The following is a 26,198-nucleotide window of genomic DNA, read 5'->3' as shown; positions in this document are numbered from 1 at the left end:
TCTCTCCTCTCTTGTCTCTTTCTACACTCCCTCCGACTCCCTTAACACTGCTGACCACTTTCTTCTCACTGTTCCTCCTTCCCCTTGTGCCACATCCCGTTTCTACTCCTCCCATCTCCTAGCCCCCCTGCACTGGAACTCCTTACCTCCCTCACTCCAGTCTATTTCTACCTTTTCTTCATTCTGCACTTTCCTCAAATCTCTCCTGCTCCATTCCCCACCATGAAACCCCTCTCACCTTCTTGCCCCCTACCCCTTGCCATATCTCCTTAATCATCTCCCTCCCCTTCTCCTCCCCCCATTCTCACCCTTAACCCCATCCGTGTCCCTCCTCCTCCTCTTCCCCACCCCTCCCTCTCTCTCACTTCTAATGCACTACTTCCCTTCTGCCCTTCAGTTTAATTGCTCTACTTACTGTTTTCTTGGTCTGATTCTCAATTTTAAATTGCTTCCACTGTTACTGTTATAATGTTAATTGTTATATGTTTCCTCTTGTTGTTAAAATGTTTTACTCAAACACGCTGTACGGGTGATTCATGTAATTTGTGCACCAAAAAAACAAAGATTTGTGCACCATTCTGCCCACAAATCACCATTTATCAAACAGGGCTTAGCACGCAGAATGGCACACAAATCCCCGTTTTTCAGAGCACAAATAACATAGCTCAGCCCCTAGAATATTAGTATTACAAAAAAAAAAATTGTTTTCATTTTATACCATTTGATTTACTATTAGTGCTTATCCTCACCACTAGCTCACTTTCTACTGTCATCTGAACCGCAGTATAGTAACACACAAATAGAAGAATAGCCTTCCCAACTAATTGTAGCTGCCCAATGCACAATCACACACCACAAGATCCATCTTTACCATCACACTCAGACACTCATGCATACAGCACACATACATTGCCCAACAGCCCAACCCATACCTTCTATTTTATTTGTTTCAACAGACCCCACAGAATGCCTACCAGAAAGCAAGTCTGTAGAAAGCAACACAGAAATAGAGCAAATGAAAATAGAAATGTCCAAAATAAGCATCCATCTCTAGCAGAGTTTGGACAAAAAGTTCAAACAAAACAGCTAATACAGTCATTTCGCAAAACAAAACAATCTTCCAGTACAGAAACTTGACCTCCTCTATCAAAATGTAAAAGAAAATAGAAAATGATTAACAGAAATGCAGCTACCACTACTGCTAAAACTGCTCCTATAAATCTTGATATAGTAGGAAGTAACCATACCACAAAAAGTATATTAGCAAAAATGTTCTGCCACAAAGTCCCTCAGAATCTTATAAAAACAGGAGACAAATCATGCACAACCCTTAAAAACTACCATAGAAAATTAATCTTAGAAGCTTTGATAGACAGTGCAATCCTTCTCAAAAGAAAGTTATTTATTTTAGTGTTAAACAGAATGAAACCACTAACAAAACTAAGTACTAAATTACAAAAAAGGCTTCTCAATAAAAGGAATGTCAACAAAAATAACTACTTAAATATTTGTGGAGGTGAATGGAGAACAACTTAATAATACCATAATGGAACAAAAAATACTGCTTACAAAAATATCCCCAGAAAGCTCAGTACCAATTCTCCATTTTACTGAACCAGAACGTCCAGTATACAAATGGCCATGCAAGTCAATGTGTAACATTCCCAAACAATCTTTCAAATCTTTATGCCAGTTCCTCAATCAATATGTGAAAGGCAAAGACAAAATCAAAATAAAACTGCTGCAAAATATGGATACCTGTCCAGTACGCAAATACACAGGACTGCAAGGACATTCATTGGCCTGAATTTCAGGACCTATTTGCAAAAGCATCTTTCATCATATCAAAATGATATCAACGCATCATTCAACTATAAGAAATCTAGTCTTTAAACTGTATTATGCTAAAACTCCTGCATTAGCAATAGCCAATTTAAATAACAATCTTCTACATGGTACAGCCAAAGACCTACTCAAAGAAATCAACCATATCCAGAGGAAATATTTTGGAAGTGAAAATCACTTACAAAATGCAATAGCATCACAAAAGACTAGCAACAATTCTGCACATGGCAAAATTTTTCTACACACATACAAAAAAGAAATACTACAATTCAAAAGTACATCCGCTGAAGTACCAAGCCATGTGTGTGTGTGTTGCCGCAGAACTTTATATGAAAGTAACACAAAAACTATAGACATAACATACAAAATAGAAGACAATGAAGATTCCAACAATTCATCCATTACACTCTAATGACACCAGAGAAGATGCACTAGAAACGTACCAAATGCGAAAAACAAAAGGATCACCAATCAGCATATAGGGAAAAAGTATAGAATCACGTGCTTTTCCTCTACTCTTTCCTACTGGCAAAGGAGGAAGGTACGATAATAGACCTATTCAAATAACAGCATCAGAATACCACTCGTTGCAGATGTATTCTGAAGATCCCAGATTTGCAGGCCGATTCATGGAATTAATGTGCGCTGAAAATTTCTGCGAAAGCGTGCTAATCGCAGTGCAAGTGCGAAAATCGCAGCGAAAACCGCGCACATCGATTCATGGACGTCTGTGCGTGTGTAAATCCATGGATGTGCGCTGAAATCCTATGTGGCACACGAGGGTGCACACTTCACCAGCGAAAGCGCACATAGCGCAGCGCACACAACAAAAGTAGGCGGAACACAGGGCGTAACACGCGGAATGGGGAACAACGCGTGAAAATGTGGGCGTTACGGGCGTTACGGGGGAAGTAAAGGAGGCAAATGCGCGGAACGCCCACACGCGCGCCCACAACACGTATTCATGGAATCGAACAGGGCTAACGCATGCGTCAAAAAAGACGCGTTAATCCGGAAACACGTACGCCAGCAGAAAGCAGGCGTACGCAGACCCGCTCAGCATAAAAGTGCACGCAAACAACAAACAAGCTCAGACGCTACGATGAATATACTGTTCCTCGCAGCAGTTGTCGTGGGATAACGCAGGAGGAGGAGGAGGAGGAGGATAGTCATGACCAGAATTTTTACACCCAGGACAACCCTTTTTGGGATGCCTGATGACCAGGTGCATGGGAGGTACAGGTTTCCACCTCACATAATACTCGACATGGTGAGTGAGTGGGAGGATGACCTTACATCACCCACCCTGTGCTCCCAAGCACTGAGCCCCTTGGAAAAGGTGCTCAATGTACTGCACTTCTTGGCTACTGGTTCATTTCAGCAGACAAATGCCATAGTGGGGGCGGGGGGTGTCACAGGCCACGCAGTCATGCTGCCTACACCAGGTCTTTGCCATCATGACTGCACGGCCATCAGTCCGCAGGCACATATACCTGCCCAGAACACATGCAGAAAGGCAGGCTGTTGTCCAGGATTTTTACAGGGTGGCACACTTCCCCAAAGTGCTAGGTGCCATTGATTGCACCGATGTGGCTCTACGTCCTCCCAGGGCATCAGAGCACATCAATAGAAACCGCAAGCACTGCATTCCATCAACGTGCAGGTAGTATGTGATGACAAGGGAATCACCACCTCAGTATATGCCAACTATCCAGGGTCCACCCATGACAGTTTCATATACAGAATGTCAACCCTAAACCGGGACCTAGAAGCTGGGCAGCATGGCGATACGTGGCTGCTTGGTGAGTATAAATGCCACTGCACATGCATGCATGTCAGATACTGAGTAATGTCACAACCCCACTAATGATACCCATCATCACCTCCCCAGGGGACAGTGCCTACCCTCTGAGCACCCACATGATGACGCCAATTCGGAACCCCACCCCACCACCCCAGGTAAGATACAACATAGCCCATATTGCAACATGGGGCATAGTGGAGCACACATTCAGAGTGCTCAAGTCACGCTTTCGCTCCCTTGATCGTTCTGGTGGGCAGCTGCTATATGCTCCCCCAGTAGTGTGCAGGATCATAGAGGCAGCATGTGTCCTGCACAACGTTGCAACACGCCGGGGCCTGTGGGTGGATATGGTGGTGCCCCCTCATCCCCAACCACATGCACGGCCTCTGTGCATGGGAGGGGAACGGGCACGTGGTGAGGCAGCCAGTACTCAGCTGGTGGCTAATTACTTCACCTAAAATCACACCCCTGTGGAGTGCACACAGCCCTGGCACATACCAGCTGACAATCAATGATGATGACATAAGGGACAGTCAACTGTCACAACCATACCAGCCTGAGATTGGTCACCTGGAAGTGTTACATTGTGTGCATCCCTACTTACCGATAGAAAACCAATGCTGTGCCATTAAAAGACATACATTCATGCTGCATGAATGACTACCCCCTTGCAAAATACAACATGAAAATAGCACCATGTCACCCAACCCCTTCCCATCTCCGCCACCCAACACACCATGGCATGTCATGCAATGTGAAAGCAAACAAAGCAATGCACAAGACCTGACACAAGTGTCAAAAAGTGCACTGTCCCAAATGGAAACAGCCCACAGACAATATGCTCTCAGTAATCAATAACAAACAGCACACATGACCAAATACTTACCACCAACACAATATAGCAACACAGCATGAAACATTGCAAAAACATGACAGTACAAAGTCAAAGTAGTGGTAGTCTTACAACCTGAATAAGCCAGCACATCGACCCCTTCCAACTGCAGAGTGTTGCTGCCACACAAATGTGTCAGTGTACTGCATACAACATGAACTCCATCTGCAAAGGAGACGGCCTTGTGAAGACATGAAGAAGGTACCTGTGAATTTTGAGGAAGACATGGATGCACAGGCACATATCAATACACCATGCAGTGTTCAATACAACAACAATACCCACTAGGGATGCCCACACAGTATTGACTACAGACTGCCCACACAGCTCATGGGAGCCCAATGTCACTGTGTAAGTCACTGTCACTTGGTCACACACTTTGCAAGCCCATGGAAACGGGAAGCAGGAGGGGTGTGTGTCTCAAACCCAAGCATCTAACCCAAACTCAGGACAAGCCTGCATGTGCCCAGCCGGAATACACAGTGGATGTCCATGGGAGCCACACAAGGCAACACACTGTAAAAAATAAATAAAGAAATAAAATCAAAAATGGCCATGTGGGGGACAGAGAGGGGAGGCCACCCAAGAGGTTCGAGGACAGGGTGCACACCAACACCCACCTGCGTGGATGTTGCGAGAAAAAGAAATACCTCCATGGGCTCATGGCCTGCAAGGCTATGCCATTGTGGGAGAACTGCTGTCGGTCTCTTCACCCTCTGCTGCTGCATCAGGAGGTGGTGGTGCTATGGGAGGCAGCCCATGCAAAGCCCTGGTATGGTCCTCCATGGGAGCAAGCATGCGGGTCTGGAAGGTCTGATTCTGGAGGATGATAGTGCGGAGATCCCCATGCAGCACCTCACGGGTTGCCTGCATTTCTGCACGCATGGTCTAGCGTGATGCCCGGATCTCCTTACGGGTTGCCTGCAGCTCAGCTGAGAGCGAACGTGTGAGCTGCTCCAGCTGCTGTTCTGCCCTAAAATTTCGGGAAGCCTCAAGTTCAAGCAGAGTCTCCCTGACGTTATGGAGTTCTACCCTCAGGGCTTCCCTGTGGCCCTGTGACTCTATTGATATGGCTTCGCGCAGAGAAGGCCCGCAGGAAGTTGAAAGGGAGACATTGTTGAGACTGCTATTGTGATCTAGTCAAATTCCAGGAGAAGAACAGCACTGACATCCTAGGGTGAGCTGTACTTGTTGTTTCTGGTTTTACTGGTTATGGGTATGCTTAAAACCCATTTGTTTAGGGATAAGGGCATCAACAAGAAATTGGATAGACTATATTGTAGTCTTTTATAAAAGGTTCTACGTACTCAAATTGAATTCTATCTGCGATAGTAGTGAAGAGCTAGAATTGGTTTGGCTTTTTAGGTCGAAGACATACATTTCTTCTGACCTTTGGATTAGGTATATGATATATTGTATACTTCATACCCTATTGGTGATTAGGGATTGGCTATGGTGATTAATTAAACCTATAATGCCTGTATTAGTGATACGTTCTTGTCTTTTTACCCTTAGATATAGCAATCTGGTGTACGAATAGGAGGAATCTACCTGAAGCACAGGACTACTTCTGCCGCTGATGAATGTCCAGATATTTATAACACAGAGGACAGAAACTTATATAAGTTGGGCTTGTTCACACAATGGGAAATGAGAATATTGAGTTGCCATCGTTGTGTTTTTTTGCTGATCAAATATTTGGCATTTTTTCTGATACTGTGAGGTGGAATGATTTTATCATGTATATGACTATGTGATGTGTATATGTTTTTTAAACAATTGTCTGTATTACTTGTGCTGAAAAGAGATTAATATATTAAAAATGATATTTTTTGGTAACATTGTTTTTTGATGATCATTTAGAACACAGAATGCAGCCCATATTTGCTAAGTGGCTGTTTTGAGAAACTGCTATCTGAGGGTATATTTACTGTTTGTTATTGATTGTTGTGTGTTCCTTCCTTTTATTGAAATACATATTACATATCCTCACTTAGTAGGAGGGAACATCACCAGAGTGTGGGGTTACCCCTGTAGAATATTATCTAGCACTGGCATCACACATTAGCCTGTGAGTGGCATGTCCAATACACATACACGACACATGCCGGCACACAGATGGCATGTAGCATAGCCATGGTACATGAGACAACTACAGCGATATGTCAGTGAATGAGTACTGTCACCCATCCATGTGAGATGGACATGATGAGATGTAAAATCCTAAATAGTGTGGCAAAATATGCATGTGCCACACACTGCAACACATCTAGTGTACAATAATACAGTGATTGTAGGCAGATGTACACATCAATGGTTGGACACTTTAACATGACAGGAAACAACTATCATGTTCCACATACAAACAGGCCCTAAAAATAAATGTGAGCAGGCCAATACTCTATCGGCCTGAATGGTCTAATCATTCACATAACCAGGTAACAAATGTGGCCCAATTTGTGGTGTAATCAATGACAGAAGGATGTCACATATGTGGCATTAGGGCTGAAAAACACATTGCAAAAATGGGAGAATTGAAAAAATCAGCCTGAATGAACACTGAAAAAATCTGAACAATGTTTTTGCAAGATGACAGTTCAAGGGCACTGCAGTAATGTGGTGCTAATTGGCAACTGTGGGCAGAAGGGATACTGTCATACCCAAATCCAAGGCACATGAATGTATTGGAGGAAGCACAAGGGTGATCCATACCACTCTGGAGTACACACCCTCACCTGGCACTCAATCAGAACCCGTCACCCAAACAACACACACATGGATTAAACACACATGCATTGGCACTCACCAGACAATGTGTCGTAATCAGGTAGGTCTCCCATGCCTTGGATCTGTTCCTCTGTGACGAAGGTTCCAGCAACAGACTCATGTTCAGTGAGTTGGTTGTCCTCTGGTGGAGACCCACCGCCAGTCACCAGAGTAGAGGCATGAATTGAGGCCAACTTGTTCTTTGCTCTGCGTTTCAGGTTTTTCCACCGCTTGTAGCAATCATCAGCTGTGCTCCTCACAAATCCAAGGGCACTAATGTGGTCTGCGATGGTCTGCCAGTGTGCCCTACGTTGACCAGGTGTGGTCTTGCACCCTGCAGTCACCACCATTTTGCGGCTATGTGCCGACACATAGGCCACAAGTGCATCAAGTTTGGCGTCATTAAAGCTAGGCTTCCTTGACGTGCCAGAGTGTGCAGCCGTGTCTGGGGTCTCAGCCTGTAGTGCCAGAGCACACTTCTTCCTTTTCAAAGGTGGTGCGGATCCTGAGTGGCTTACACCGCTCTGGTCAGTAGGGGTAGAAGCGCCAGTGGACTGCGTACTAGGAGTGTGTGAAGGCACAATGACCATAGGTCTTGGTGCAGGCATTGGCTGCAGGGTGATGTTGGCAGGGGCAACGTTGGTTTGATGGACCTGGACCGACACTGTCCCGGCTGGGAGACTCAGAGCTGGGTGTACAGAGCTGCAGCTGCCCCTGCAGCCTCCCCACCCTGCCTACTTGGGGCATCAGATGACATTGCTGCCCCAGATCCACGTGGCCTGGTGACACAAACTTGCACCACCACACGTGGCTTAGACTTGCTGACCTGGAAGTCAGCCTGGGAGTCATCCTGTGCCGGTTCAGGTGCCACAATGGGCTGGTCCAACAAGGGCTGAGCTGGGATGTGTCAGCTACGTTTCCCACAACCATGGGGGTGTGGGGCATGGGTGTCCCTGATTGGTCCTCCACACATGGGGGTCTAGGGGCACCCTGAAAATCCTGGCCACGTCCCCTACCGCACCCACCAGGCCCACCTTTTGAAGGTTGGCCACCTTTGCCTCCCTTACCGCTTGGTCACCTCCCAACCATGGCACTGATGTTGTTGTGCGTATGGGAGTAGCAGTAAACTATTTTTCTGGTCGATTGGGGGTGAAAGGGGTAGGGTACTAGATGGAATTCATACCCTAGTGCTCTAGCAAGGCTGTCTGTGACCCCTGGTGGAAGATGACGGGTCACGCAACGCACAGGCACCCCGAAAACAAAAATGAACGTGCACGCAACCCCTCGTAGACCACGTGCATGGAAAAATGAACCCGCACTATGCTATGGCACCCAGAAACACAAAAATAAGCGTACGCGTAATACACACAGCCTACAATGACCTCTGAAGGGGTACCTGACACACGGGGCAAGCACAGTTGGTAAATACTCTCGCTCTCCACGAAAAGCATGTACAAGAAAATGGCATCCTACACGTACCTTTTAAACCGGCCCACATGTACAACGTCACTTACGCGTGTATGCACTAAGGCCCTTTCCTCCAATTACACGAGCTGACACTCAGACGTGCAGTTTTTGCACTTGTATGATGAACATGCACCCCTGTTGAGGGAAACGCCCTTGCGCGTCACGTCACAGACGTGCTTACACGCTAAAGGGCCTTTGGTCCAATGAATTTGCATACTTGCGGTGTCACGAGGGAAACACCCGCGTGCGTAACGTCACAGACGCGCTTACGCGCTAAGGGCCATTCCTCGAATTACACGCTGACGTGCAATTTTTTCATGTGCCAAATCACTCCATATCAAGCTGGCCACGCGACAACACACGGAAGACCATGCTCCTGCCCAGAAGGCCGAATTGCAGCCCCCAAGAGCCCCGAGCATGCTCCCACCTGCCATCTGCTGCTGCCTGCCTGCCTGCTGCCCACATGCCCTGCTATTTGCTGCCTGCACGTCAGCCAGGGGTTCAGTTGCTGTGATCACCCCTGCTGGAACTGAAGACTCCCGACTGGGATACCATCGCTCCACAGCCCAGCCCCAGGACCCAGTTGCCCACCCAAACCTGCCTCTGGGGTTGCCATGTTGGGCACAACACCATCTGGCACCACTGGCAACCCCCAGTCAGAGAGGCAGAGGGCCTCCAGCTTCAGTGCCAGGGAAGTTGGTGCCCTGGTGGATCAAGTCCTGGGGCAGTATGATGCCCTCTTTGGTAGTTCGCGTGCCGACTATGAAGGACGGACCAGGATCTGGAAGACATTGTGAGTGCCATCAATGAGGAGGGGGTGGCAGTCAAACATGTCAAGAAGCGCTGGGAGGACTTCAGGTCCAGGACCCTCGACAAGGCCCAACGCCTCTTGAAGGCAGCGGATGCCAAGGGGCGCCGGGGCTACCTGTCCGACCACCAAATGAGGGTCCTGACGTCAGGTTTACCTTTGGATGCTGATGCTTTTGAATGTGTATGGATGGTGTTGCCTGGTGCAATATTGATGTGGAATTGCTCATGTGTGTGAGTAGAAATGACATATGTGTTAGGGAGTGTGATGCCATGTCTGAAGTTTGACACTGCCACTCATGTATAACTGTCATGTGTGTATCAGTCCACTGTACAGTGCCCTGATGCCTGTGTTCTATCTCTCCCTGTCTGCAGCATCAACTGATGAAGAGGGCGGAGAGGGTGCTGTAGAGCAAAGCGGTAGGGATCACACCACCAGCCAGAGACGCAAGGCCTGGCTCCCCTCCCAGATTGTCATCTCTTCCGGGAGTGAGGAGTTTGGTGCCGCGTCCCAGGCCGCAACTGCCGAGGGTAGGTCCAAGAGGCGAAGGTTGGAGATGGACTCCTCGGCAGCAGAAGGGGCAGCTGAGACCCCACAGGGTCCGATGGAGGAAGACGGCATGGAGTCATCCAGGTTGGTGGGGGGTTTGGAGGAGGAGGAGGCCGTGAAAGGGACACTCATGGGGTCTGGAGGTGGGCATTCCACTGGTGCCAGTGGTGCAGTGCAGGGGCAGGGACAGGAGGCAGCACAGGCCGCCGCAGAGGTGCCTGTGTGTAATCCTGTCCCTGATCCTGTGACTGCATCATCCAGCACCAGCAGGGATGCCTACGTACAGACCCATTTTCAGGGAGGAGATGGGTGCACAACAACTGGCCTTCCTATCCCTGCAGATGTGGCTATCCGGGACCGGGTTGAGACTCTCCTGGCTGGGATAGCGTTGCATCAACGGGGCATGCGAGGTGACCTGCGGTTTTTTCGTGAAGACACTGCACGTCATCTCAGATGCCTCTTTGACCACGTTGACCTACTGGGACGGGTCATCCGTGCTGGATTCCTCTGTGTGATGGACCTTCTTGCGACGCCCTCCTCACCTGAACCCCCTACCCACCAGTCGTCCTCCATGCCATCTTCCCACCCATGTATCACCTGGGTACCCTGTGGAGCTGCCTCTGACCCAGCGGCCAGGCTGGTGGAGGACACATCCCTGACACAGTCAGGAGTCGGACGTCCAGCAGGGTTGGCCACCACGACAACTGCACCCCAGCCGGAGGAGGACGTGCAGGCAGCAAGAGCCAGGGCGCAGGTACAGGCACAGCAGCAGCAGCAACATGGTGGGAGCAATGATGGCTCGGGGCCTTCAACATCGGAGGGGCAGGCATCGGCCAGAGGGCAGGAGGACCCAGGATTGCAAGTGTCTTCCATGTGGCAGCAGTTGGGCCACGCCATAGATGCGCAGCAGCAGCAAGCAGAAGAGGCACGGCTCACAATGGTCAGGGCGGAGAACTCCATGCGGAGGGCACTCAAGTGGGCCGAGTGCCTCGAGGCAATTCGCAGGGAGTTGGAGGTCAACATGTCATCGTCCCTGCGAACACTCGGGGTCATGGAAGAGGACCGCCTCCAGGACATTGAGCGGGACTTCGATGATGCCCTGGCCTGGGACATCAAAAAGTGAGCCGTCGGACTAGCCTGCTGCCATTGTAAATAGTTAGTTAGTTAGTAAGTGTTAGGTTTCATTTTGGTTTTCATTTTTTTTTTGGGGCGCTTGGACAATACCCCACATTTTTGTATATAGTTCTTCATTAGTTAGTGTATTTTTGTAGGTTTCATTTGGACAGTTGGCTCATGGACCCAGGATTTCATCCTTGTAAATAGTTTTGGCGGCATTTTCTTTTTTGATTTTTCCATGGAGCAATGGATTTTACTTTTTCATTTCTGTTTGGATTTGCTTTGTTGGAACGAGACTTTGGAGACATTTTTGATTTCATATATTTTGGATTCTGATTTCCTTTTTTTTATCATTATGTGACATTCTGCATTGTTTTCCTTATGTCCATTGTTTGGTCTTTGAATTTCCTCACTGCTGGGGGGTGGGGGTGCTGGGGGACATGAGTTGGTGATAATATTGCAAGGTGAAATGTGGCTTGGCTGGGGGGCATGCCCATGGTGGATGGGCTGCCTGTGGGACATGACCAGGGGTGCAGGGTAGTCCCCTGTGGTGTGGGCTGCCTGCACGGGCAATGGAGGGGGTAGAGGGGACACCTGGGAGGACCCACACTGCCAATTCACGTGTTGGACTCCCCGCGCACCCCACTGGATTCACGTACCCCGCTCTGACAGTGAAATCGCATGTGAAACTTCAAGCGCACCCCCGAAATACACGTACCCCACTCGCACAGGGCCAATCACATGTGAAACTCCCCGCAAACCCCAGTAATACACGTACACTGCTCGCACAGGGCCAATCGCGTGTGACACTCCCCGCGCCGGGGTGTACATGTATTCGGAGGGGTGCACAGGGAGTTTTAAAGGCGTTTTCGTGGCTGGGGGGCTGTATGCTGGTTCAATGGCCTGTGCGCCATGTATGGGATTTGTGTGCTGTGAATAGCGCACGGGGAGGGGTTGGGGCGTAACTGGCGCTGCTGCAGGGTTACTGCGCCACTCTGCACTACGGCTGGTTTTGGATGTTGAAATACATGAATACGCTGTGCGCGGAAATGGATTTTAGCGCACGCGGCTGGCAAAGACTGTTGCACGCGCACACTGTGCGCCAGCCGCGTCTGCCACTTGTGCGCTGGATTCTATGAATTACCCCGTTAGACAAAATGTGGAATACATATTCCAGCTACTCTTTGAAAGTAAACTAGTAACTCTATGTTATGGAGTTGCACACACATTAAAATCAGGAACCCACTTTCAAAATATGACAGCTACGCAATTACTACAAAAAGTGCAAGAAAAAGATGAGGCTTTACAATCAAGCATTACAAATCTGTTAGCAAACATGCGTGGTACAAAAGAGTACTGTTTGTGATGTCACAGAGATGTACGTTGTATGATAAGAAACATTGGCCCACCCACTTGATTTGTTACATTAAGTTGTGCAGAATTTGCATGGGAAGATCTATATGATTTCCTACACATATCAAACAAATACAAAACAAACATAGATATACTAACACCTGGATTACTTTTCTGTCTAGATCCTGTTAATGTTTCAAGCTATTTCCATTATTGCTTCATTGCTGTGCTACACTTTATTTGCAATAAAACTTTTCCTCCCCTCGGAGAAGTGCAACCCTTCTTTTGGAGAAAAGAATACCAAGCCAGAGGAGCACCACATATCCACATGCTTTTATGGATTAAACATGCCCCTAAATTTGGTCAAGACAGTGATGCTGCTGTGTTACAGTTTATCGAAAAATATGTCACTTGTGAAATTCCATCAGAAGCAACAAATAGTGATATTCATGCATAAATTGTACAATTTCAAAGACACAAATGTGGGAAATATTGTCATCGCAAATACAAAAATAGTGGGAAATACTACACCAAATGCTGCTTTGATTTCCCTAGACCGGTTACAGAAACAGGTGAAGTGAACAACTTCATGTCTTTAGTTAGACATAGTGTTAAAGGTAAATTGCCTAAAAATACATATTACATAGAAAGAACAGACAAAGCAAAAAATATCAATGATTACAATGCAATCATTGCCCTATTGTGGAATCCAAACATAGATGTGCAGTACATTGCAGACAATTCCACTGCAGTTGCACGATATGTTACAGCCTACTTAACCAAAGCAGAAAAAACAGAGCTTCAAGACCACTGGAATGATCTGTCATCAGACAAAACACTGTCTCAGAAATTGTACAGCTTGGGCATAAAAATGCTCTCCCATAGAGAATGTGGCTGCTATGAAGCTGCAGATCATTGAATCAGTACTGCTTTGTATGGAAAATCTGAAAGTATAGTATGGCTAATTCTTGGTCCTGCTAAATCTAGAAAAAGAGTTCTCAAATCATACGACAACATAGAAACAATAGCCAAAAATGATCCCAACAGCCAAAACAATTTACTAGACACATACTACCCAAACAGAAGTACCACTTTGGAAACCATTTGTCTATACCACATAGCCCAAAACTTCACATACAAAAATAATATAAAACCCGATGGAAAAAAAGGTAGACACAGTGACAAATTGTGAAGGCAGTTTAGTAAAACTTACCAAACCAAGTTTAATTAATCATATCAAATTGTCATTAAAAACTCCTCAACATAAAGAACTATATTACATGTCCCTGCGACAACTCTTTAAACCATAGAGAAAAGAAGAAGACATACTAGATAAGTATGACTCCTATGAAGACGCTTTCAAAGCAAATGAAAGCACGGTCACTGATGTAAACTTTACACAGTACAAAACAATGTACGTATATGCCACTGGGACTGTATGAGGCTCCTTATTAATTTAGGCCCTCCTCTCCCGACCACCTGGTGGGTTGGATTTATTTAATTGAAGATCCACGCTGGGTCTAGTGGGGTGGAATACATTTCTACATCCCGGATCTTATTATAGATTCTGCTGTATGATTCTATATGGAGGTATTTATTGCATTGATTGGATTTTTGAGGAGAACCATATTGTAACTTTTTATGTGGAGCATTTGTGGGGCTGCTAGGCTAGGTCAAGGATTTTTTAATATCCAGTTTTTAATCATGGTATATTTCTGTTTTTCCTTTTTCTTTGTCTTTTTCTTTCTATTCTCTGATATATTTTAGTGAAGAATTGGATAAAGAAGGCATGCAAGGACTATATACATACATAGAAGAAGAATCTGGTCATGGAAGGACACAAGGATCAATTTTAAGATGTATTTCCGTTGTCCAAATAAATCTATTGCTGTTCCTATATTTTACAACCATTTTCATCCTGTCCTGAGGAAGACGACTGTCAAGCCATCCCTCTCTTTTTTCTAAAAGAGACGGATGCCTTAGACAATCTTTGAGGTCGTCGAAACTACCCAATCGTGACACCAGTGTGACACATGAGAATGGTGGAAGTCACACTAGGTGCCGGTGGTTGACTGTTTAGGTGGATATGGTGCCAAGCGTTGCAGGTGGCACCTTTTACAACTCTTGCACTGCAAGCTTGTCCATTAAGCTGTATAAATAATTTCTGTCACTTTAGAATATGATTGTGGAGAGGTGTCGTAATTTTGCAATCTTTGCATTTCTCTAATTTTTCTTATTTTCTATTCTTAATTGTTGGAATAGTTGCAGCCAGATTGTTTTTTGCTTTTTGGACTGTGCATGCAATTTGAGATTGGGGTTAGTATTAGGACCTTACTAAGGTATCCTTTTCTTTATTCTTATGCTCCCCTTCTCACTCTTTGCCCCTTTTCAATCTGCTCTGATCCTCCCCGGTAGATTGGTTTCCCTTTTCCTTTCTCCGTGGGGGCCATTGCACTTTGCACTTTGTATTCATCCTGCATTGCAGGGAGCTTAGGTGGTTGTCATGCACTTTATCTGTATGAATTCTATATTGATTGTCTGTTTTTATGCTGTTTTATGATGGATTCAGTACCATATGTTATGTGACTTGATATGTAAACAATAAAGATTAATTGATTTTATTATCCTTGACCTGGCCTATTCCCTCATTTGGGCTCCCATACGATGGTTGCATATTTTGTTTGAGTGTTTCAGCAATTTGCCCCGTGTTACCCACTTCTTCTTGTTTACTTGCACAATGAACAGCAACACTAAGAAGAACTCCAGGCCCAACTAGATAAGTACACTCCTGACAGTAGTCAACCTTCTGTAACAGGAAGCCAAGAACCACTGGGAGAGCCACTAATAGCAAATGAGGCAGAATTAGCTATGACAGAAGTAGAAAACACCATGTATCAGTATGAAGATGCAGACGACTTAACTATGCTACAATCAAAACTAAACAATGAGCAGCGTAGCATGCTAAAACAATGTCGCACAATAAACAGCAACACTAAGAAGAACTCCAGGCCCAACTAGATAAGTACACTCCTGACAGTAGTCAACCTTCTGTAACAGGAAGCCAAGAACCACTGGGAGAGCCACTAATACCAAATGAGGCGGAATTAGCTATGACAGAAGTAGAAAACACCATGTATCAGTATGAAGATACAGAAGACTTAACTATGCTACAATCAAAACTAAACAATGAGCAGCGTAGCATTTTTCAAGAAGTAACAAAAGAAATTGCACATGGTGTACAACATGAAAATAAAGAATGTACCTGCCAAAATTACAAACCTATACTACTATACGTCAGTGGTGAAGCTGGTTCAGGCAAAACATCCTTAATCAAAATCATCAGCAAGTTCCTTCAACAACTGACAAATAACAAATGTTATACACACATTTCGTCGACCACTTTTTCATTGTGGGACTTTTCATTGCCGACCCTTTCATCTCCAACATTTTTTTTGTAAATTTTTTTTTTAGGGGGGGTGTTTGTGCAGGTTGGGGCATGATTATTTAAGTAAGGGGCAGGTGGGTTTAGGGGGTGCAGCCCCCCATAAATAAATTTTAAAAAAATGTTGGCGATGAAAGGGTCAGCGATGAAAAGTCCCACGATGAAAAAGTGGTCGACGAAATAACGTAGAACCTAACAAACTGTCAGCTGTTGCAATTGCCCGCACAGGTTTAGCTGCCTACAACATAGGCGGTGTCACTTTGCACCAATTACTACTCCTGCCAGTACAACACTAAAAAAATGAAATTATTACAAACTTTCTACAGAAGCTGCAATGGAACTGCGCAGAGTGTTAAAACAAATGAAAATGCTATGAATAGATGAAGTGAGCATGGTCTCCAACCTAATGTTGGCTTTGATTCACCTCAGATTACAATAAGTACTTAAAACAAACTACGAAGAGCACTTTGCAGGAAAACACATTATTGTTTTCGGAGATCTTCTTCAATTGACACCAGTGAAAGGTGAACCTATTTTTAAAACCTTAGGACACAAACTCTGCCGTAAAACCTTTGGCAGCGTAGGAAATGTCAACCTTTGGCAACATTTCCAATACAGAGTATTAACTGAAAACATGCGACAGTCTGCAGACCTTACCTACGGCAACATTTTAAAAAGTATTAGAGTTGGGGTACTATCTCAAGAAGCACAAGCAAAATTAAAAACTGAGCACATCCATGCACTTTATGGCCATAACTCATGTGCTACTGATGTTATGGAACAATTAGCACACAAACATGTCAATTGTATGTCCTTAATGCCAACTCTTGCAAGCTGTTCCAAATTCAATGAAACAATGTTGAAAAAAGAAATGCAACCAATAATTGAAATTTGCTCCACAGACAAACTGGACGTACATGGTATGACACTACCCATGTGTCAACAAGCCACAGCAAGACTAAATACCAAAGAAAATGTTATCTCCAACAAAGCTGGTTTGGAGAAAATATAAAAATTATCCTTAAACTGTAGAGTAATGCTTAAACGTAACCTTGACGTGGAGCATGGACTAGTTAATGGATCACTGGATATAGTTGTTGGCTTTCAAACATACCCACGTGACAACAACATTCAGTTTGCCAATATTCTCTTTGCCAAACTTTCAGAAGTAAAAAGGATAGGGCGCTCAACAGCTCGATTCCTTCTCTTCAAAGACATGTATGTTTGCAGTCACCATTCATAAATCACAAGGTCTTACCCTAGACAAAGTTTTGATAGATATTGGTAATACAGTCTTTAAAGATTGCATGAGCTACATAGCACTATTACGCTTACGTACACTTGACGGTCTATTTCTAATCAACTTTGATGCAAGTAAAGTAAATGCTGATATTCTCTGCATTTTAAAATACAATAGACTACGTTCACTATACACACCCCCATCTAAAAACATATCCTGTTCCACAAAAAGGAAAACGTTGTAAAAGAAAACTAATTCAAACAGAAATGGAACAGGATCTGACTACAAATCCTCCAAAGAGAGGAAAAGAAGCAAATACTTAATCAATTACCACAGCCAAAGAAGAACCTATTACTCAAAGTAACTCAGGTACTTTTTCAAAGTAGCACACACACTCCGAAAAAATGACTTGGACACAGACATATCTGGTCCATTCAAATTTTAAAATATAACTGGTGTAAGTTGCTACCAAATGTAGCAATGAATATTCTATTTCAATTGCCACCAATTGTTGACAACATTTACTTACACAGTACAGACCAATTGTGTATGCAAATGTTAGTCCTTCATAGAAATGCAACCAACAATCCTGACAACACGTATAGTGTTCATGGAATAAGACAAGAATTGGACTACTGTGCTAGAATGGTGCAATTCACTATAAACTCACAAGAAGATCCACACAGATTTCTAATGTACATACTACAAGTGCTGGAAAACATGTGGAAACATACATGCACTCTCTGCAACAATGTGACACAGGAACAAATCCCTAATGTGCGATTTGTGTATGTATCCATACCTAATTGTGAATCCATTCCATTTCAGCAACTTGTACAAAATGCAAACCATGGTAGATTATGTACTACCTGCAATTCAGATAATCGCTCCACCTTACTAATACAAACACATAGTAAATACGTAATACTAATGCTTCTACGTTACAATGCAGATGCTACCAAAAACAACGGCAAGCTGACTGGATTCACATATGGTCAAGTATCACTTGGTAAAAAAACCTTCACAACAATAGGTATAATCTACCACGCATGAGCCACAACCAATGCAGGTCACTACACTGCATCTATTAAAAAGAAATGTGGATGGTTTGAATGTAATGATAGTACCATTACTCTAAAGCAGAGATTACCAGCAAATCTTACAAAAGCTTATTTAATCTTCTTAAAACCAAACTTTAATAACTAATCTGTACTTAAACATTAACAAAACTTCACTTAAAAAACTATAAACTGTTAGAATATGCCAACAGGTATCTAAGTGCCCCAAGCTTCTATAATAACCAAACAGATAAATGAATAAAACTAAATTATAACAAGAAATAAACATTTAGAATACGCCAACAGGTATCTAACTGCCCCAAGATTTTGCAACAACCAAACAGATAAATCAATACCACTAAATTATAACAAAAAATAGAAAGTTAGAATATGCCAACCAGTATTTAACTGCTCCAAAAATCTGCTACAAGCCAACAGATAGAACAGTAGCCAGAAACATTAAGTTCCCACAGACCCAATGATTTGAAAAACAAACACAGAAACTGAGCAAATTGAACAGTACACAAGTTTGTAATCTACTAAATATGAGGGTCGAAATGAATGAAGAATGTCTATTATTCAATGTTATGAGTCCTTACAAACTGCCAATACTAACATGATCTTTTCTTTTATCACAGAAATTGACAAAGAATATATGTACTCCAGTTACCAAACCAAACAGTAAGTATATTACAATAAGTACAACTCATGAATACTGCTACATAACACAACCATTAAAGCAAACAGTGCATATAACTTCGATCTTCGGCTATGCACCCAAGACTTTAGGCCCTGGCCACCACCACTGCAGCATATCACACCCATGGTGGCTTATAACTTCAGTGCTTATAACTTTGGTCTTGGGTGCATGGCCTTTGGCCATGCACCCAAGACTCTAGGCCCTGGCCACAACCACCGCAGCATATCACACCCATGGTGACCTATAATTTCAGTGCTTATAACTTTGGTCTTGTGTGCGTGGCCCTCGGCCATGCACCCAAGACTCTAGGCCCTGACCACAACCACTGCATGCACCCAAGACCCTAGGCCCTGGCCACAACCACTGCAGCATATCACACCCATAGATCACACCCATAGAATCAAACATTTTAACTATGCCAAATGGGCATATTTTATGTCCGCAGACACCGCAAGTGTTCTTAGAACAGTTTCAACTTGCCTGCAGACAGCACGGATAGGTATCGTGTCCTTAGAACATCCCCATTTTACCTGATTACAGACAACCCAGACCCGCGCATTTTCTTAGAACAGTTCCTACTTGCCTGCGGACAGCACGAACAGGTATCATGTCCTTAGGACACCCCCATTTTGATTGATTACGGATATCCCAGACACCGTGTCTGTCCTTAGAATAGTTTCAACTTGCCTGCGGACAGTACGGACAGGTATAGCGTCCTTTGGATACCCCCATTTTTGTTTAATTACGGACATCCCAGACACCACACATTTTCTTAGAACAGTTCCAACTTGCCTTCGGACAACACGGACAGGTATGTAAAATGTTTACTTCCATGGATATGTTATACTGCAGTGCTTGTTACCAAACTCTACAATCTTAATGGCATTATGTAGCCAAAACTTCACATATAAACTATACAAATCAATCACTGCATAAACTGTAGATTTGCAAATATTTCATACATATTTGATTCTATGGGTGTGATCTATGGGTGTGATATGCTGTGGTGGTTGTGGCCAGGGCCTAGAGTCTTGGGTGCATGGCCTATGGCCTTTGGCCATGCACCCAAAACTCTAAGCCCTGGCCAAAACCATTGCAGCATATCACACCCATAGATCACACCCATAGAATCAAACATTTTAACTATGCCATATGGGCAATTTTTATGTCCGCGGACACCGTTTGTGTCCTTAGAACAGTTTCAACTTGCCTGCGAACAGTGCGGACAGGTATAGTGTCCTTAGGACACCTCCATTTTTGTTTAATTACGGACATCCCGGACACTGTGTGTGTTCTTAGAACAGTTTCACCTTGCCTGCGAACAGTACGGACAGGTATAGTGTCCTTAGGACACCTCCATTTTTGTTTAATTACGGACATTCCGGACACCGTGTGTGTTTTTAGAACAGTTTCAACTTGCCTGCGAACAGTACAGACAGGGTTAGGGTCCTTAGGTACCTCCATTTTTGTTTAATTATGGACATCCCGGACGCTGTGTTTGTTCTTAGAACAGTTTCAACTTGCCTGCGGACAACACGGGCATGTATACTGTTCTTAGGACACCTCAATTTATGTTTAATTATGGACATCCCGGGCACCGTGTGTGTTCTTAGAACAGTTTCAACTTGCCTGCGGACAACACGGACAGGTACCGTGTCCTTTGGACACCCCCATTTTGATTGATTGACATCAAGGACAGTGGTGACTACCACCTAAATAAATACAACATTTGACCCATCTCTTACTCCCCCACCCTCCCCAGTCTTACATGCCAACACACTAGCCAAAATTGTATTTGTCCACCATTTGTTACCACACTGTTCGCGGATGTCCGCGGATACAAGATGGCGGGCGTTCCCAAAAATCAGATGCACTCCACGCTCTTCACCATCCAATCAGCGAACATGTCACATGTCCGCGGACATGACGCAAGTTGCTCAGCCAATCAGGACACTGTCCACGGAGCGAACAGGGAAGTGTGTCCGCGGAACGGACATAGATATTACTACATTTTTGTGACCTACTTTTTGGTCATTTTTTTAAAAAACTACTGGACAGATTTTCACCAAATTTACAAAAGCATGCTTTCGGGACCAATCCGCTGCTCCTGCCACAAATTTGGTGAAAATCCGTCCAGCGATTCAGACTGTAGGCATGAGCAAAGTTTTTTTCCTCATTTAGTCTATGGGAAAAAATAAATTTTGGGAGCCCCTCTATAACTTTGCCCCCCCCCAGCCCAAACCTCACCAATCTTTGCAGAAAACTTCATAGTGAACCATATACATTTTTTGCAAAGTTTGGTGTGGATTCGTCCAGGGGGAGCAAAGTTATAAGCCACCCAAAAAGTGCTCTTCTTATGGGAATAGCAACCTAAACATAACTACACAGCCACTACTGTGGCTGTGTAATGTATATACAATCTGTGAAAAAACATTGTTAAAGGGACGCTATGGTTACAAGTAAAACTGAAAAACCCTTGAAATTCACCAGTTATGGTAAACTAAGCAACCATAACTCGCACTTGCTTACCATAACTGGTGAATTTCAAGGTTTTTTCGGTTTTACTTGTAACCATAACGTCCCTTTAACAATGTTTTTTCACTGAATTTGATAGGTATTTACCAGTATACTCTTACTTTATGTAAATATACAATCCCACATACTGAACACCATAGCCCATGCTATTAGCCATAGGGTCCGCAGACAATGCATCTGTACATAGCCTGGCAACATCCACACTGTCCAAAGGCTCAGGGAGTATCTTACATTCTTGTAGCATACAACAAATACAATAAACATGTTCAAAGAGCAGCACATAAATTAATTACAAACAAAAATAAACTAGAAGTACAAAGTGTATACTTAAGAAACCAAAAATGCAGTACTACAGGATGTACAGCATAATGGATCATACAAAAAACAAAAATAACATATGCGTCCAGCAGACTTTTTTCACTGCTGCTTTATACAGAAACTGCACACCAAATATCAACAGCACACCTACAAAGCACTAACAGGAAAACTGAAAAACAAACTGGTAAGTACACTACATTAATTCCTATAGCAATACACTTTGTTTAGTAGGATACACAGACAAATAATTTCTCTTTTTTTACACAGAAATGGCTGGCACCCTGGAGAGGCTTGAAGAAAATGTTTCCTGGGATGAGTGAAGACAGCGATACTACTGGTACACGCTGCAGTTTCCAAAGTAACCCAATTAATACACATTATTGCAAATGTACCTAACGCATTTCTTTTCTTTAACAGTACAGCAAATAACAAAAATGCTCCAAAAACAGTACATCACGTAGAACTTCAACAACATATGGAACAACAAACTGACACTGTGGAAAATCATCTAATGCACTTAGAAGAAAACATGGATACATTATTAAACAATTTTCTTGATTTGAAAGACTTTGTACAAAGACATATCATGGAGAATATTAAGAGGGTAATTCATTGAATTTCCCACAAAAGTGGCGCACGCGGCTGGCGTACAGTGTGCGCGTGCGAATGTCTGCGCCAGCCGCGTGCGCTAAAATCGATATCCGCGCACAGCGTATTCATGGATTTTACCCTCAAAAACCAGCCGTGGCGCAGAGTGGCGCAGTGACCCTGCAGCAGCTCCAGTTACGCCGCCAAGAACGCCCTCGCGCAAGTAAAAGCCATCAAAATTCCCAATTCAACGCAATTCAGCGCTAACCCTGGACCAGTATACAGGGCTGGCAAACAGCAAATGCCGAGCGGGGAACGTGTATTACTGGGGTGCGCGGGAAGTTCCACACGTGATTTCAGCAGGGTACGTGTATTTCTGGGGTGCGGGGAAGTTTTACATGCGATTTCAGCAGGGCACGTGTATTACAGAGGTGTGCGGGAAGTTCCACACGCGATTTCAGCAGGGTACGTGTATTTCTGGGGTGCTGGGAAGTTCTACATGTGATTTCAGCAGGGTACATGTATTACAGGGGTGCGCAGGAAGTTCCACACGCGATTTCAGCAGGGTACATGTATTTCTGGGGTGCAGGGAAGTTTTACACGCAATTCCAGCAGGGTACGTGTATTACAGGGGTGCGCGTGAAGCTCCAGACGCGATTTCAGCAGGGTACGTGTATTTCGGGGGTGCGAGGAAGTTTAACACGCGATTTCAGCAGGGTACGTGTATTCCAGGGGTGCGCGGGAAGTTCCACAGGCGATTTCAGCAGGGCACATGTATTTCGGGGGTGCGGGGAAGATCTACACGCGATTTCAGCAGGGTTCGTGTATTTCTGGCGTGCAGGGAATTTTAACACACAATTTTAGCAGGGTACGTTTATTACAGGGGTGCGCGGGAAGTTCCACACGCGATTTCAGCAGGGTACGTGTATTTCTGGGGTGCGGGGAAGTCTAACACGCAATTTCAGCAGGGTACGTGTATTTCTGGGGTGCGGGGAAGTTTTACAAGCGATTTCAGCAGGGTACGTGTATTACAGGGGTGCGCGGAAAGTTCCACAAGCGAGTTCAGCAGGGTATGTGTATTACTGGGGTGCGCGGGAAGTTCCACATGCGATTCCAGCAGGATACCTGTATTACTGGGGTGTGGGCAAGTTTCACACGTGACAGGCCCTGTGCGAGTGGGGTACGTGTATTTCGGGGGTGCAGGGGAGTCCTACACATGAATTGGCAGTGTGGGTCCTCCCAGGTGTTCCCTCTACACACTCCATGGCCCCTGCAGGCAGACCACACCACAGGGGACTACCCTGCACCCCTGGTCATGTCCCGCAGGCAGCCCATCCACCATGGGCATGCCCCCACATGCCAAAGACCCACCCAAGTATTGCACCCACCCACATAGAAATGCAAATTACATGATACAACCCCAATGGGAAGTATGTAAATTAACACATGTCCGTCACACACACAAAATGGGTGCAAGTGAATGTCAAAACTCATATCATGACATGCATGAAACCAATGAGATGATACCACAAATGGAAGTATAAATATATATATATATTAAAGACAACATGAACGTAAATCAAATGAAACACACAACAATGGGAATAACAAAAGAAATGGTCCATGTCTGATAAATAATGAAAATCAAGAAAACATAAGCAAAAGAAATCCAAAAATAAATGTCCAAAGTCACAGCTCAAAAAATCAAATCCAAGGGAAAATAAAAAGTAAAAACCATTGCTCCATGGGGAACACAAAAAAAATATCAAAAAAGATGAATCCAATGTAAATCTATGTACAATTGAAGAATCCAGGGTCCATGAGCCCAACTTCAGAAATGAAACCTACCAAAACCTACTACCTAATAAAAAAACTAAATACCAATTGTGGTCCATTGTCCAAGCAGTCCAAAATAAAGAAAAAACCAAAGGAAACCTAAAACTAACTAACTAACTATTTACAAGGGCAGCTGGCAAGTCCAACGGCTCAAATGTTGATGTTCCGGGCCAGGGCATCATCAAACTCCTGCTCGATGTCCCGGAGGCGGTCCTCTTCCATGGCCCCGAGGGTTCGCAGGGACGATGACATCTGGAACTCCAGGTCCCTGCGAATGGCCTCGAGGCACTCAACCCGCCTCAGGGCCCTACGCATGGAGTTCTCCCCCCTGACCATCGTGAGCCGTGCCTCTTCCGCCAGCTGCCGCTCCGCATCTATTGCATGGCCCAACCGCTGCCACACGGAAACACTTCCCGTCCAGGGTCCTCCTGCCCTCCGGCCGATGCCTGCCCCTCCGATGTTGATGGCCCGAGCCATCATTGCCCCCACCTACAACCTGCTCCTGCTGCTGCTGCTGTCCATGTGCCCTGTCCGATGGTGCCTGCACATCCTCCATCTGCTGGTCTCCAGTTGTGGTGTCCACCCCTGCTGGACCGCCAACTCCCGACTGTGGCAGGGATGGGATCTCCACCAAGCTGGCTGCGTTGGTCAGGCCAGGTCCACAGGGGGCCCTGGTGGAATCTGGGCCGGAAGACGATGTAGAGAACAACCGGCGCACAGCCTCCACACAGGACGAGAGGTCCGCCAGAGTGTGCGTCACATTTAGGAACCCACTGACCAGGGCCCCTCCCAGCAGTGCCACGTCACGACGCTGCTCTTCATTATGGCATGCGTTCTCCGCCCAGGAAGAATGCACATCATCACGAATGACACGCGTGCGCAACGCGACACCCACCAGGACGGATCCCATACGGTCGCGGGACCCCTCACCCGCAGGTAGTGAAGAGGCAGGTGATATGGCACTCTCCCCTACCTGCGGAAGAGCTTGGTATGGGGCCTCCCTGCTGGTGCATGATGGTGCAGTCACAGGGTCAAGGACAGCGACATGCACAGGCCCCTCCGCGGTGACCTCTGCTGCCTCCTGACCCTGGCCCTGGACTGCACCACTTGCACCAGTGGTACTACCCCCACCAGGCCCCATGTGCGGCTCAGTAGCAGGCTCCTCCTGCTCTGTGGAGACCACCAACCTGGATGTCAACACCGTCTTCCGCCATTGGAAGCCCCTGTGGGGGCTCAACCGGCCCTTTCGCCACAGCCATTGTGGCACACGCAGCACCAGCCCCCTCGCTCCTGGATGATGGTAATTCCTGTGAGGGTGGCTGGGCCTTGCGTCGCCGCCCAGTGGAGGCATCCCTGCAGCTTGGCTCCACAGCGCCGTCTCCGCCCTCTTCTTCACTTGACGCTGCGTAGAGGGAGACATAGAACACAAGCATCAGGGTACAGTACAAAATACCCTGGACAGGAAGCAATAACACATGAGTGGCACTGTCAAATGTCACTTCCATCCTGTCATTCCACAACACATAGGTGAATGCACACAACACACATGCAGAAACAGTCCTGGCGCCTGCAATCAACATCAACATCCATGTAGAAGGGCCCCTGTAAACCAAGATGTTGCCTTCAAAGTCACATGCATCCATGGAGTTTCAAAGTCACACACACACTTCTCAGGCACACACACACACATGTGCACCATACATGTACATGACATCAACACCCATTCCTCACCCCCCCTCCATGTCCAGGAACAGAGACAGCCATGCTTCCATGTGTGCATTCCACATAGAGCTCCCCATGTTGCATTAAAACACATGCACCAACCATGTGGTTCACACATAACTGGTCTCACATGCATGACCATGATGTCCCTGCTCACAC

Source organism: Ambystoma mexicanum, chromosome 10, assembly GCF_040938575.1.
Source record: "Ambystoma mexicanum isolate Mex_15411 chromosome 10, UKY_AmexF1_1, whole genome shotgun sequence".
Taxonomy (NCBI): Eukaryota; Metazoa; Chordata; class Amphibia; order Caudata; family Ambystomatidae; genus Ambystoma; species Ambystoma mexicanum.
Note: the sequence above shows the minus strand (reverse complement) of the source record.